This window comes from Triticum aestivum, chromosome 7D, assembly GCF_018294505.1.
Source record: "Triticum aestivum cultivar Chinese Spring chromosome 7D, IWGSC CS RefSeq v2.1, whole genome shotgun sequence".
Classification (NCBI taxonomy): Eukaryota; Viridiplantae; Streptophyta; class Magnoliopsida; order Poales; family Poaceae; genus Triticum; species Triticum aestivum.
The window spans coordinates 82,165,577-82,179,646 of record NC_057814.1 but is presented as its reverse complement, the minus strand read 5'-3'; the positions used below and the strand labels follow the sequence as shown (position 1 = coordinate 82,179,646).

Below are 14,070 nucleotides of genomic sequence, written 5' to 3'. Positions count from 1 at the left end.
TTTTGATATATAATTGTATTTTTAAGATTTTAAAATGAATTAGTTTTATTTTTCTGATTTTTTTGATATATAATTGTATTTTTAAGATTTTAAAACGAATTAGTTTTATTTTTCTAATTTTTTTGATATATTATTTGTATTTTCAAGATTTTAAAATGAATTAGTTTTATTTTTCTGATTTTTTGATATATTATTTGTATTTTTAAGATTTTAAAATGAATTAGTTTTATTTTTCTGATTTTTTGATATATAATTGTATTTTTAAGATTTTAAAATGAATTAGTTTTATTTTATATGAAAAAGGACCTTTAGTCGCGATTCGTGACACGAACCGCGACTAAAGGCTCTTTCTGCGCGGGAACGAAAGCGGCGCCAAAACCATTTAGTCCCGGTTGGGGAGGCGGACCGCGACTAAAGGTACCCTTTAGTCGCGGTTGGTGTCCCCAACCGGGACTAAAGGGTACCTTTAGTCACGGTCCGCCTCCCCAACCGGGACTAAAGCTCTGTCTATATATATAGCACTTAGCAGTTTCCGCCACCTCCCATTCTCCTCTCGACGCCGAAGCCCTGCCCCGACGCCGATCGCCGCCCGCCGCTGCCAGGCTGCTGCCCCGACGCCGATCGACGCCGACGCGCTGCCCCGACGCCGCCGCCCCTGCCCCAGTGAGCTCCGTCGCCCCCTACTTCCCCTGCCCTGCGCGCCGCCGCCCCTGCCCCAGTGAGCTCCGCCGCCGCCCCTGCACTGCCCCTACGCCTCGCCGCCGCCCCTGCCCTGCCCAGTGAGCTCCGCCGCCGCCCCCGCCCTGCCCCTGCGCCTCGCCGCCGCCCCTGCCCTGCCCTGCCCCTGCCCGCCGCCCGCCGCGCTGCCCCTGCCCCTGCCCGCCGCCCGCTGCCCTGCCCGCCGCCTGCTTGCCGTCCTGCGCCTCCCGCCGCCGCCTGCCGTCCTGCGCCTCCCGCCGCCGCCTGCCGTCCTCCGCCTCCCGCCGCCGCCGCCAGAAACGAAGGAAAAAACAAAAGAAAAGAAAAACAAAGAAAACAAAGAAAAACAAAAGAAAAACAGAATAAAACAAAGAAAAACAAAAGAAAAGAAAAAGAAAAGAAAACAGAAGAAAAACAAAGAAAACAAAACAAAAACAAAAGAAAAACAGAAGAAAACAAAGAAAAACAAAAGAAAACCAAAGAAAACAAAACAAAGAAAAACAAAAGAAAAACAATGAAAACAAAACAAAAACTAAAGAAAAACAGAAGAAAAACAAAGAAAACAAAGAAAAACAGAAGAAAACAAAGAAAACAAAACAAAAACAAAAGAAAAACAGAAGAAAACAAAAGAAAAACAAAGAAAACAAAACAAAAACAAAAGAAAAACAGAAGAAAACAAAAAAAAACAGAAGAAAAACAAAAAAAACAAAACAAAGAAAAACAAAAGAAAAACAAAGAAAACAAAACAAAAACAAAAGAAAAACAAAAGAAAACAAAGAAAACAAAAGAAAAACAAAGAAAACAAAACAAAACAAAAGAAAACAAAAGAAAAGAAAGAAAACAAAACAAAAAGAAAAACAAAGAAAACAAAGAAAACAAAACAAAAAGAAAAACAAAGAAAACAAAGAAAACAAAACAAAAGAAAATAAAACAAAACAAAACAAAGAAAACAAAACAAAGAAAAACAAAGAAAACAAAACAAAAGAAAACAAAACAAAATAAAAACAAAAGAAAAACAAAAGAAAAACAAAGAAAACAAAAGAAAAACAAAAGAAAAACAAAAGACAACAAAGAAAAACAAAAGAAAAACAAAGAAAACAAAACAAAACAAAAGAAAAACAAAAGAAAACAAAACAAAACAAAACAAAACAAAACAAAAAGAAAAACAAAGAAAACAAAACAAAACAAAACAAAACAAAGAAAACAAAACAAAGAAAAACAAAGAAAACAACAAAAGAAAACAAAACAAAAACAAAACAAAACAAAACAAAACAAAAGAAAAGGAAAAACAAAATAAGAAAAGGAAAAAGAAAAGGAAGAAGAAAAGGAAGAAGAAAAGGAAGAAGAAAAGGAAAAAGAAAAGGAAGAAGAAAAGGAAGAAGAAAAGGAAGAATTTTTACTACATGCAGGAGTGAAATATGGCGGACGATAGAGCCGAGCCGCTTAGGGATCCGGAGGCTGAACGTTATCTAATGGGCATCATCAACAACGAGATTCCTTATGTGCCGGGCTCAGAATATGAGCAAGAAGAGGATGTAGTCTCTTCTTTTCTGAACCTTGAAGGTGGAACAGAGATTGTCGATGATCAAGAAGGTGAAGGAACGGACATTGTCGACGGAGGTCAACCGTCAACAAACGACGATCTCGAATTGCAAGTAGCAACCACCTCCGGTGAGGTATATATATACATTGAGCCTCTCGTGATACAAACTTATTGAAATGTGAATACATATGTATTAACGCGGGCGACTCTCTTTCTTTTTTTAGCCCTCCGGATCGAGTACGACAAAGCGTGGCAAATCCAAGGCGATGAAAACAGGAGAAACATATGCCATTGAGTTTGTCAGTGAAACCGGCAAGCCCCTACAGCACACCTCAAAGTTTATCAACCAATGCGGAGTCGTTGTTAGAGACAACGTCCCGATCACCGTCCAGGAATGGAAGGAGCCAAAGAAGGCACGTCTTGGTTTCAGTTTTGTCGACAAGAGAACGAAAAAGGATTGCTGGAGAAAGCTTATGGAACATTTCATTCTACCTCCAGAATACAACAAAGTCGATGAATTCGGTAACGAGGTTCCGGGTGGACGCGAGAGGAGGAGGCTAGTTAAAGAGTTCGCTCTTCAGAAGATGGGCGAAGCATTCCGGAACTTCAAGAAAAATTTAACCCGTGACTATGTCAACAAGGGCAAGACTCCGGATTTCAATGGACAACATGAGAAACTGAAAGATGATTGGCCAGAATTTGTGAGGCAAAAGCAATCGGAGCATTTCAAGGAAATATCGAAAAAATAAGGATAATGTGAGTAAGAAAAAGTTCCATCATATTATGGGGCCAGGAGGATACCGCCTTTCGGAGCCTAGGTGGCAGAAGATGGAGGAGGACCTGAGGGTGCGAGGAATCCCTCTAGGTACAGAGGGATGGGACCCAAGGGCCAAAAGCTGGTGGTACGGGCATGGGGGATCGCTAGACCCGGAGACAGGGGTGTGTGTTCACCGGAAGAAAAAGTTTGCTCCCACCCAAGCCCTTATTGACGCAATGACCCAAGCTCAAGAGGGCTTGATCAAGTTCAACAGAGAGAAACACGCACTGACAACGATCCTCGGAAATGATGAACACGGAGGACGTGTACGAGGCAAAGGCAAAGTTCCGTGGAAAGTAGGGTTTTCCCAGGACAATGACCCGTACTGTTACAGAAGCCGTAAGAGAAAGACGGACCGGGATGCAGATCTTATGGCGAAGTTTGCATCGGAACTCCATGAGTTGAAGCAGACCGTGCATGAACTAGTAAAAGAAAAATCGGCTGCAGGGCCGCATGAAGATCATGAAGCGGATCGCGGAAGCCAGCAGCGGAGAAGCAGCGTGGCTTCCACGGATGCCCCGCCTGGTGCTAGTGCACCGATGATCGAGATTCGTGCACCGGAGCCTCACTACCCCGTGGATGATGTAAAGGAGATGAAAGAATGTGATCTGCATTATCCCGTGGGGAACGTTTCCACGAAGGTAGCTAGCGGCAGTGCTTTACCCTGTACACCTGGAGCACTCCACCACAACAACCCCATTGCATATGGCTATGCTCGTGTCACGGTGGAAGACATAGTCCAAGGGTTTGAGGACCTGGAGATTGACAAACCTACACCCGAAGGGGAGAGAAGACTTGGAGATGTCAAGCGCCAGATCATTCTATGGAAAAAGAAGTACATAGTGTTTCCAGGCGAGGCGCCAAGGCTAGCAAGTCCACCCCCCTCCGATGGTGTTGGTGGCGGTGGTGGCGGTGGTGGTGGTCGTGGTGGTTCACCTACACCTCCTTCACGCCATTCGACGCCGTCCCCCGATCCACAACCTCCGGCGGGTACGACGCCCCCCAATCCTCCTCCGGCGGGTACGACGCCCCCCAATCCACCTCCGGCGAAGAAGCAGAAGCAGGCAGACAACAAGGAAACCCGCTCCTGGACTATTAACCCGGACCCTTATGTACCTAAGACCACAAGGGTACCGGAGCCATCACTGAAGCCTCTCCTCCCAAGGCCTTGGGAACTTAGTGAAGCTGAAACCAAATTGGCCGCGTCTGTTGATTATGAGAAATGGAAGGCGGATATGAAGGCGATAAAAGAGCCTGAGCCCAAGCAAGTATTCACTGAGAAGCAAAAGAAGTGGGCTAAGGATTTTTTGACGACACCGTCCCAAGCCGAGCTGAATATGCCTGACGACTATGGACATGAACTTCGTAGGCAAGCAAAAATATTGAAGGAGGAGAAAGAAGAAAGTAAAAAAAGCGGGAAACAAGTTGACCAGCTCGGGATGCAGAAGAAACAATCGATCCCCCCGCTCATAGTGAAAGCCGGTCCGGAAGAGGACCCCGAGATCATAGCAGCTGCGGCAGCACTTGGATTGACTGTAGCGAGTGCCATGAAACAAGCGTCCGAGATGGGTTTGACTCTTCGTGCCTTCTTAGGCCTTGAGGATGCGCCAGTATGTGAGATAGCATTACAATATGTGCGGAATGGGCCTCTCGTCGAGCCTGCGCGGGAAAAGAGTCTACCACCACAAATGCGAAATCTGCTACGTTGGTACAAGCAATTCATAACATGGGCCGACAAAGAATATGTTTATGCGGATGTTACAGAGGAGCATCACACCAAACGGTACTCTGTACAAGTTCATATGAGTGAATTGTTCCAGCTGTTCAATCTGCGCGACCTCGACAAATCTATGCTGAGTTGCTACGTTCTGTAAGTGATTTATTTCTACCTCATCTCGTTCTTCATTGCCTGCACTATATATATATATATATATATATATATATATATATATATATATTGTCCTAACTATATTGTTGCGTACGCTATTATGCAGATTGAAGATTTGGGAATGCAAAATAAGAAACATCCATGGTGTTGGGTTCATTGACCCACATATCGTTAATGGACATGTGTTACAAAATCACCCCGAAGACGTGGAGAAAGACTTGTACAAGTTTCTTAGAAAGCATCAACTCAAAAGTCATATTCTATTTCCTTACCATTTTGGGTGAGTGTTTCTCTCTTGTGCCCATTCTCTTTTGTTTACTCCATGCATGGTATGTCTAATCGATGAGTTATGCATGACTGTGCATGTAACGTGTCCGCAGGTTCCACTGGATTCTGCTAAATATTGAACTTCACACCTCCAGAGTTCTAATCATGGACTCTATGGATTCGGATCCAAAGCGTTGGGCCGACATGAGAAAAATGCTGCAAAAGTAATTATTTTCAATCATTTGAGCTCTATATCGATCGGTCTCTTTCGTTCATTTCCTAATATCAAGTAACTAATAACTCCCTTGTTCATTTAATTTTCTTTGCCCTGTAGGGTTTGGAGACGGTTCTCAGAAGAAATTGTCGGTGAATTCAAACATGAGCTAGATTTTAGAAGGTTAGTTAATGTGGATAAGCAGCCACCGGGGACCAATCTATGTGGATACTATGTTTGTGAGAACATCCGGAGACACACCTCTGAGCGGAAGGCATCGGATAGCGTGCGGAAGGCGACGGATAACTTGCGGAGGAGGCTTAGTCCAGAAGCTCGCTTCAGTGCTTGTAGTCGTCGCTAGGTGGTCTATGAATCTGGATGTAATTTTTATTATTTCTGGTGTTCATTGTACTGCCGTGATTGAAGATGAATAAATCGACAGTTTCTCGAAAAAAAAGGATGAACGGTGGTCTGGACTTGATACTACGTACCAGCCTCGATCCTTTGTACCAAAGGTTCAATGGAACAGCTGCAGCTAGCACAAAGAAGTCAATCTAGCTGAGAGTTAAAAACCTGATCCTGATTGGCAAGGGTGTTTCTAGAGTCTAGGGTTCGATTAGATATGGCTGCTGTGTGCATCATTTCATGTGTCCCTTTGATGTTTCAAAGATATCTTCGATGAGATGGCACATGCACCGGTCGAATGAGCCACGCAATCCGGTGCCTAAATCCCGACTGATTAAGCTACTAGCTACTCAATCACGGCGGTTATAGCATCGATATTGCGCTTTCACCGGCCGTACCGTGTCACACGGAAACTGATCCATGGCACTACTTGGAGTAGAAAGCAATCATACCAGGCACATTTTTCCTTTTGCTAGCGAGTGGAAATTGACGTTGCACTACGCCCAAACTTTTGACAAACAACTCCCTGTGTAATTACCCTGTCCCCCCTCAGAAATTTGCACGTGCATGCATGTACACGTCCATGCATGTGTACGTTGAGTAAACTGTAGTGTAGGGACGTGATAGACACGCACCAGTTCTCTACTGCTACAGTATGAGAGAGCCCGCAGAGGAGTGGGCAAGCATGCACGGTGTCCATAGTCTATGCAGATCGATGCTGCACGTAATGGGTCGGACACACTGTCGCATGTACTGTGACTGACTGGAGTGGGCGAAGCATGGACGAGTGGCAGTGGCTGGTTTCTCTCCCTTGACTTGGGGGCATGCGCTGCGCCCATGTGGGGAACGTCCGCACCGGTGCACACTGCATTTTTTTTCTCCCTTTCTCTGCTAGCTCTTAACCTTGTATGCTAAGTGCAAGTGCTAACTCTTAATCATACTTCAAACAACATGTAGTTGTATGCGCCGAGATAATGCAGGCAACCAAACAAAATGCCAAAGTTGATCCCCCTAATGTAGGCAGTCCATATGCAGGCAACCAATCAACTTGCAGATGTCGCATATGAAGCTGTTTTTCAAGAGCCAGACTGAGTGAAGAAGGGTATGCAATGCAGATACTGTAGCCTACAGCAACCAAACACACCCCAAGGTGATTCAGATGTACGAGAGGAGCCAGAGCGGCATGGTTGCTGCCGTGGTCGCGACCCATATGCGGTCACCTACGAGGACGCGGATGGGGACTGGATGCTCGTCGGAGACGCGCCGTGGGAGTAAGTCGTGGTTTCATTTCCCTGTCTATGCATCGAATCCGGTTAAGCAACACAAAATCGTTGGCGCCGCGACTAACAAAGTTATCGAATCGATCGATCTCTTGCAAGGAGTTTGCCAGGACGGCGAAACGGCTCAAGATACTGCTCGTGCAACCGACTCCAGTACTTGCCATTGCTAGTTGATTTTGGGTGTCATGGATCTCCACCGGCCGGCGTGTGCGACTAGTTAGTTTTAGCTCAATTAACTAGCAGTGTGCCGGGTGTTTGCAACGGATACAAAGTAGAATAATACACACACACACACAGATATATATATATGTCACTAAAAAAATATTACGTTTCATTCAAAATATATTCCTCGGACTGTTTTGATGAGGTGAGGGAGGAATGTGGTTAGTTTCAAGATACTAAGGGGCTTTCTGCAAATTGGAGCAAGTGGAGTATTGTTGCAAAAATGCCACAATTGACCTCACAATCGTTAGATGCAGATCTAATGGTTAGAAATTACGGATGGCAGACACACCATCATCACCAACTGAGTCTTTTAAAAGTGTAGAGATAATTTTTGTACATGTTGCGGTCACGTCGACAAGTATATGGAACCTTCTGAGTTTCTCTCTCTGGTCCAATGTTTAATATTTCGGCAACAGAACAAATTCGGTCTTCACCAGAGCGTCGGAAAATTATTTCAGAACTTGATCCAACGAAATTTACTCATAATGGATGTTGACCAAATTTGAATTTTGCTTCAAATTAGAGAATATCACCCGAAATTTTGAGTTACAAATATCCCGGTTTACGCAGAAATTACCAAAATATTGGAAAATTCGTTCGGTTTTTGAACCATGCTCCTTTCTTTAGAGTTAACTGCACTACTGCCCAAAACCTCCTTTACACATGCTGTGCATAAATCCGTCGTCCAAGTTGCCTCTAGATTTGTAGCATATGCCCATATGACATACTAGTATTGGTATCTAGCTAGCGTGTCACACTCTCTGTGTGTTACTAGTATAACCATGTGCATACTCTCTGTGTTACTATTAACTACTCCCTCTGTCTCAAAATTCTTGTCTTAGATTTGTTTAGATACGGATGTATCTAATATTAAAACGTGACTTGATACATCCGTATTTAGACAAATCTAAGACAAGAATTTTGGGACGGAGGGAGTAATATAAAGATTGCAGTGCTCGAATATCTCCTTGTAAAACAAGGGCATTGATTTTTTGAAATTCAAAAATTTAAATCTTTGATCAAGTTTATAAAAACAACAATATACCTCCGTTGATTAATATAAGGCGTATATAAATAAACTATGGAAAATATATTTAATGATGGATGTAATGACACTGATTTTGTATTGTACTGTAGATGTAAATATTAGTTTTAACAAACTTCTTCAAAGATAGAGCCGTTTGATTTTTTTCTTCAAAACAACACACCTTAGGAAGCAAGATCAACTTTCACATATTTAACTTGTTTCAGTAAAGTTCTAGATCTAATTCACAACTTTTCCAACAAAATTTAATTGTTTAAGAAATATCAAATTCACATGATTCAAACAACACAAATGTTGGTAATTTTTACATAAGATTCAATAATTAGTTCTCTCTCTTTTCGTTCGATTTTCAAAAACATTTTGACCAAATTCAGTTTCTACAGTTTTCTTTCAATGGTTTTCAGAAGCATTCCACAGACAATTCACATAAACTTAATTTAAAAAAATGAATGTTCAGTGGCATTACGGAACCATCATAAAGACTCTCCACAGAAATTTAACAGGCATGTTTCAGTGGAATTTCAGAACTACTTCAATGACACCCAAGAGGCATTTCACCGATGAACTCAAACCGATTTGTAGAACCAAAATGAAATTTCGGAAATATTCCAAAACAACAAAAGTACAACCAAACTGTACGTTGGAGACCGAAGAACTGTAGAAGGTGGAGAGGTTGGATCTAGACACCTCTCACGGCACGACTTGTAGTTCATTGCCATCGATAACGCCGCTCACCCTCTTCGCCAATCTTGGAATGAAGCTTGGTTATCATATCATGCTGACAAGCCACTGGTGGGCAAACGAGATAGCGCCGCGCCCACCGGTGCCACCACACCACACCTCACTCCTGCTTCCCGCTCCCGCCTTGCTCTTCTCCCACCCGAGAGAGAGAGAGAGAGAGAGAGAGAGAGAGAGAGAGAGAGAGAGAGAGAGAGAGAGAGAGAGAGAGAGAGAGAGAGAGAGAGAGAGAGAGAGAGAGAGAGGTGCATATGTCCGCTGAGAAGAGGGGTGACACACGAAAATAGGAGGAATAAATCTTTCTCCTCTCATACTCCCTCCGTCTTGAATTATTTGTCGCGGAAATACATAGAAAAATGGATGTATCTAGAACTAAAAATACGTCTAGATACATCCATTTCGGCGAGAATTAATTCAGGACAGAGGTAGTATTATTTTTAGATAAGAAAAAAAGATTGGAGTACACACTGCATGCATATATAGCTGAAGATGAATGCACCGGCAGACACTGTGGGCATGACATGATACCACCTAGTTCTGAGGGCTCCATGGTACGCATTTGGGCGCGCGCAGAACACTCCTTCTGGCAGGTTTCCCGGCACTGCTGCCCCAGCCCGTACCGGCAGAGGTCGCAGTATAGGGTGGTGCAGGGGCTGACGCACGAAGGGCTAGGGTCGAAGTTGCACTCGTCGCAGCTGCCGGTGCAGTTGTTTGCTTTCTTGCAGCCCTCGATCACGTCCATCTTGCAGGAGTTGCATGCATACTCAACCCCGTCGCAGTAGCTGCTGCAGTTCGAGGCAATGGAGGCTTCACATGGTGAGTAGCACTGCGAAAAACAGTCGTTGCACGATATCGTTGGCCCAGGCCCAGGCCCCGGCGCCGGCGCCGGTGCCGGAGGTGGTGGTGGTGGTGGTGGTGGTGTGGGTGTTGGCGGCGGTGGGGCTGCCGGCGCCGGCGCCTGAGGGTGACCGCAGGGCCCCAAAGAAGGCGCAACCAGCATGGCGAGAATGGCGGCGACGGCGGCTGCCTTGAGAGCGAGAGCGGCTGAACGCGGAGCCATTATTGTGGCGTGGACTGTGCTGTGCACGCAAGGCTAACTAAGTTTGCGAGGAAGATATAGACATTAGCAAGAGGACTGTGTACGCAGATGAAATGCGATGTCTTACTAGTGCACATAGTACGACGCTATCTGTAGGCACTGAAGATTTGAATCGTGGGTATAACTTGTACTATCTTGTACGTACTGAATATATAGATGGAGTGCAGATCCGGGTAGCTAGCTAAGAAGTGCACCAAGTTGGAAGCTGAGATCTGCGTTGAGATCTTACGAGTTGACTTCATCCATTACAAGTTGACTTCATTTATGAGAAGTTGAGATCTTACAAAGCTGACTTCATTTATGACAAGTCAGACATCTTACAAATTGTAGTACTCTCTCTGTTTTTATTTACTCCGCATATTAGTTTTTGGTCAAAGTCAAGCTTTATAAACTTTGACAAAGTTTATAGACAAAAATATTAACATATACAATAACAAATCAATATCATTTGATTCGTAGTTGAATGTACTTCCACACCATATAGATTTGCTATGCTAAATATTTATATTCATTTCTATAAATTTGGTCAAACTTTACAAAGTTTGACTTCAGTCAACTCTAATATGCGGAGTAAATAAAAACGGAGGGAGTACTATTACTTCCTCCGTTTGGGTTTATTAGACCCCCTCATAATTTGAGCCAAAATTGACTATACATTTGCGCAGTAACATACTACCTCCGTCATGGTTTGTCCTGATTGGTCCCCATCGTATTTTGTGTCAAATTTTGACCATAGATTTAACTAACAAAATGTTAATGCATATCTTAAAAAAATAATATCATTGGAAACTATGTTCAAAATTCAACGATATAATTTTTTGTGACATGCATTAACATTTTTTTAGTTAAATCTTTAGTCAAAATTTGGCACAAAAAACAAAGGGGACCAATAAACTAGGACGGAGGTAGTATAAGTTATATTCAGAAAGAGTGGTATCGCTGTAAACTTCATGCCAATACAACTCAGTAATATAATTTTATGACATACCGATATTTTGCAAATCAAATATATGGTTGAATTAAACCCAAAATACAATACAAGGGTCTAGTACTCACTTTAACTGGTTAAGTTGGGTTAAATTAACATCAGTGAAGGAGAGAAAACTGAATTACATGAGAATGTACTGAATCACGATGGCTATTTTTTTCCTTTTTTTTGAAAAGACACCCTTAGGGACATCTTATAACTGACATTTCTCAAGGAAATAGAATAGACAAAGCAATGGGCAAAAAAAGACACGAAAAGACCAGCAAAAATGGCGAGTATAAGCAGATGTCTGATTTTTTTTTTTTGAAATGGTCACCGGGGGAAAGCTCCCTGCCTGAATATATTTCATAAGTTATCAAGTGTTAAGAGTTCGCGGGTTTAGAGAGGAGAGAAACTCATGTCACAGGCCGGTGTGGCCCTTGAGAGTTTCGGACATAAGCCGATGGGTCCAAACAATCAAGTCATCTAGAATAGTTTTAACATAACTACTTGCATCGATCTCAAGGCTTTGAAAGACTTTCTTGTTCCTTGCATCCCAAATCTTTCAGAGAATTAGAAGGAACATGAAGGAGCTACCCCTGGGCAGCGTGGCTCCGATAGTGTTGTGCGCAAGAGATCTCCAATCGGCTTGAAAAGAGGATGGATACCGATTGCCCGCTAAATCCTGTGAGCTGCCGGACACGAGAAAAAGAGATGTGCACGGTCCTCCACCGTGTGAGGGCATCTTAGGCAAGCTTCCATGTCCAGAATGTTTTTCTTGTGCAAGTCTTTCCTTGCGTTGAGACGACCAAGATAGAACAGCCACCCGAAGATCATTACATTTTTCGGGACCCTGGAATCCCAAATATCAACAATGACTGGGCTCTTCGCAAAAGAAAAAGAAAAACAATGACTGGGTTACCGTGCAACACTCAGCCTAGAGTGGATGGATGCTCGTTCCAAACGAGTCAGCAGCTTAATTACTGTCCACCGGACATGCGATGTACACAATGCTGGTTTGTTCGTGTATACTCAATTCAGTTTCTGCGTTCCAGCTGATTGTATCTTGTGGTTTGTTCGTGCGTACTCAGTTTGTTTTCTGCGTCAAGAAAACAAATACTCACTTCGTGTTTCTGCTTTGTTCTCGAGTGTTTTGCGTTGAAATAAAGGACGGATTCTGTTTCAGCACCGACGGGGATGTAGCTCAGATGGTAGAGCGCTCGCTTAGCATGCGAGAGGTATGGGGATCGATACCCCACTTCTCCAATCACTAATTTTAATTTTTTGTTTTTGTTTTTGTTTTTGTCTTTGTCTTTGTCTTTGGCGGAGCGGCGGCATATATCGTGTGTGTGCATGTGCAATGCCTGTGAGTGCACGTGAGCATGATGCCATGGTCCATGGAGTGCCAGTGATCGCCGGGGGACATGCCGGTATGTACCCTGCTTCCCTTCATACATGGACCATGGTGCATTACCCATGCAGACGCGCGCGTATGCATCGTCGACCAAGCATTAGCATATTTTTTTTGCGGGGGACCAAGCATTAGCATGTGCATCGTTATTTCCAGACAAACCTTTTTTTTTGCGGGTGTATTATCCAGACAAACCGACATACACAAACCACATACTACTCCTGTGTGAGCATCCATGGAGCCTGGACCGATCGACCATCGAATCTCTGGTGCTCCACATCGAGCGGGTGACCGCCGTTAATTAAATTAAACTAAGGGAAGAGCTAGCTAGTGCCGGCCGGCCGGCTAGACGAGTCAATTAATTAACTGCATGCTTGTGACGCACGTTAGTTTGGCGGTCGAATCTTTACTCTCGCTCTCGATCAGCGCAAGTGCAACGCACGGACGCAGGAGGCTGGTTACAACGTAAACTTTCAATGCCTTCTTGTCCGAGCAGACATAGCTAGACGGCTGTGTTTCATTAAGACTGGAGTTTGCTGAACTTGGTTCCTAATTACCTTTGCCCGTCGATTCCGGGTGGTCCCCGCGCGCTCTTTTTGTATTTGGCGAGTTGGTGGTCTGCACTTCTGTTTTTACAAATGAACAGTGGTCTGGCTTGATCCACGAACCAGCCTCCATATTTTGCACGCAAGGTGCAAGGTGCAATGGATGGATGATGCGGCTAGCACAAACAAGTCAATCTAGCTGAGAGTTAAAAACCTGAACCTGATCTGCGCGGGTGTTTTTAAACGTCTAGCGTTAGTCCTAGATTAGATATGGCTGCTGTTCATCATGCCATGTGTCCCTTATCACATGCACGCACCGGTCAATTAAGCCACGCAATCTGAGGTACTAGCTACTCAATTCATGCATGGCGGTAATAGCACCGACCTTGCGCTTTCATCGGTCGTATCGTGCTGCACGGAAATTGATCCATGCTAGTACTTGGACAAAACATTCATATCAGACACATTTCACCTTTTTTCTTAGCTAGTGGAAACTGACGTAGTGCACGCCCGAATTACTTTTGACAAACTGCACACGCATGTATACGTAGGACGTTTACAAACTTATAAACATCGGTGTTGGGACAGAGCCGGCAGGGAGCGGCGTTGGGAAGCACTGTGTCCATGCTCCATGCATGCGCATCGAAGGTGTGGATCAGGCACACTGTCACATGCAACTGTGACTGGAGTGGGCGAAGCATGGAGTTGGAGCAGTGTGGCTGGTTTGTCTGCCTTGACTTGGGGGGCATGCGCTGCGGCATGTCCATGTGCTGAGCGCCCGGTGCGGTGCGGACGACGAGGAGCCCATCAAGGGTTAAATAAACGGCTGATGGAGAAGCACCCACGCGTATGCACATGCCCCCTCGATCTGGCTCTTACGTCTCGTGACACCATTGACGCCGCGGTACCTATTCAATCCTGAACGTG

General features: G+C 44.1%; 1 non-coding gene across 1 annotated transcript; it reads left to right on the top strand.

Moving 5' to 3' along the window:
• The first annotated feature begins 12,380 nt into the window (after nucleotides 1–12,380).
• On the top strand, nucleotides 12,381–12,453 carry TRNAA-AGC (transfer RNA alanine (anticodon AGC)). The gene has a single exon. It is a non-coding gene; the product is annotated as a tRNA-Ala (tRNA).
• Nucleotides 12,454–14,070: the final 1,617 nt, after the last annotated feature.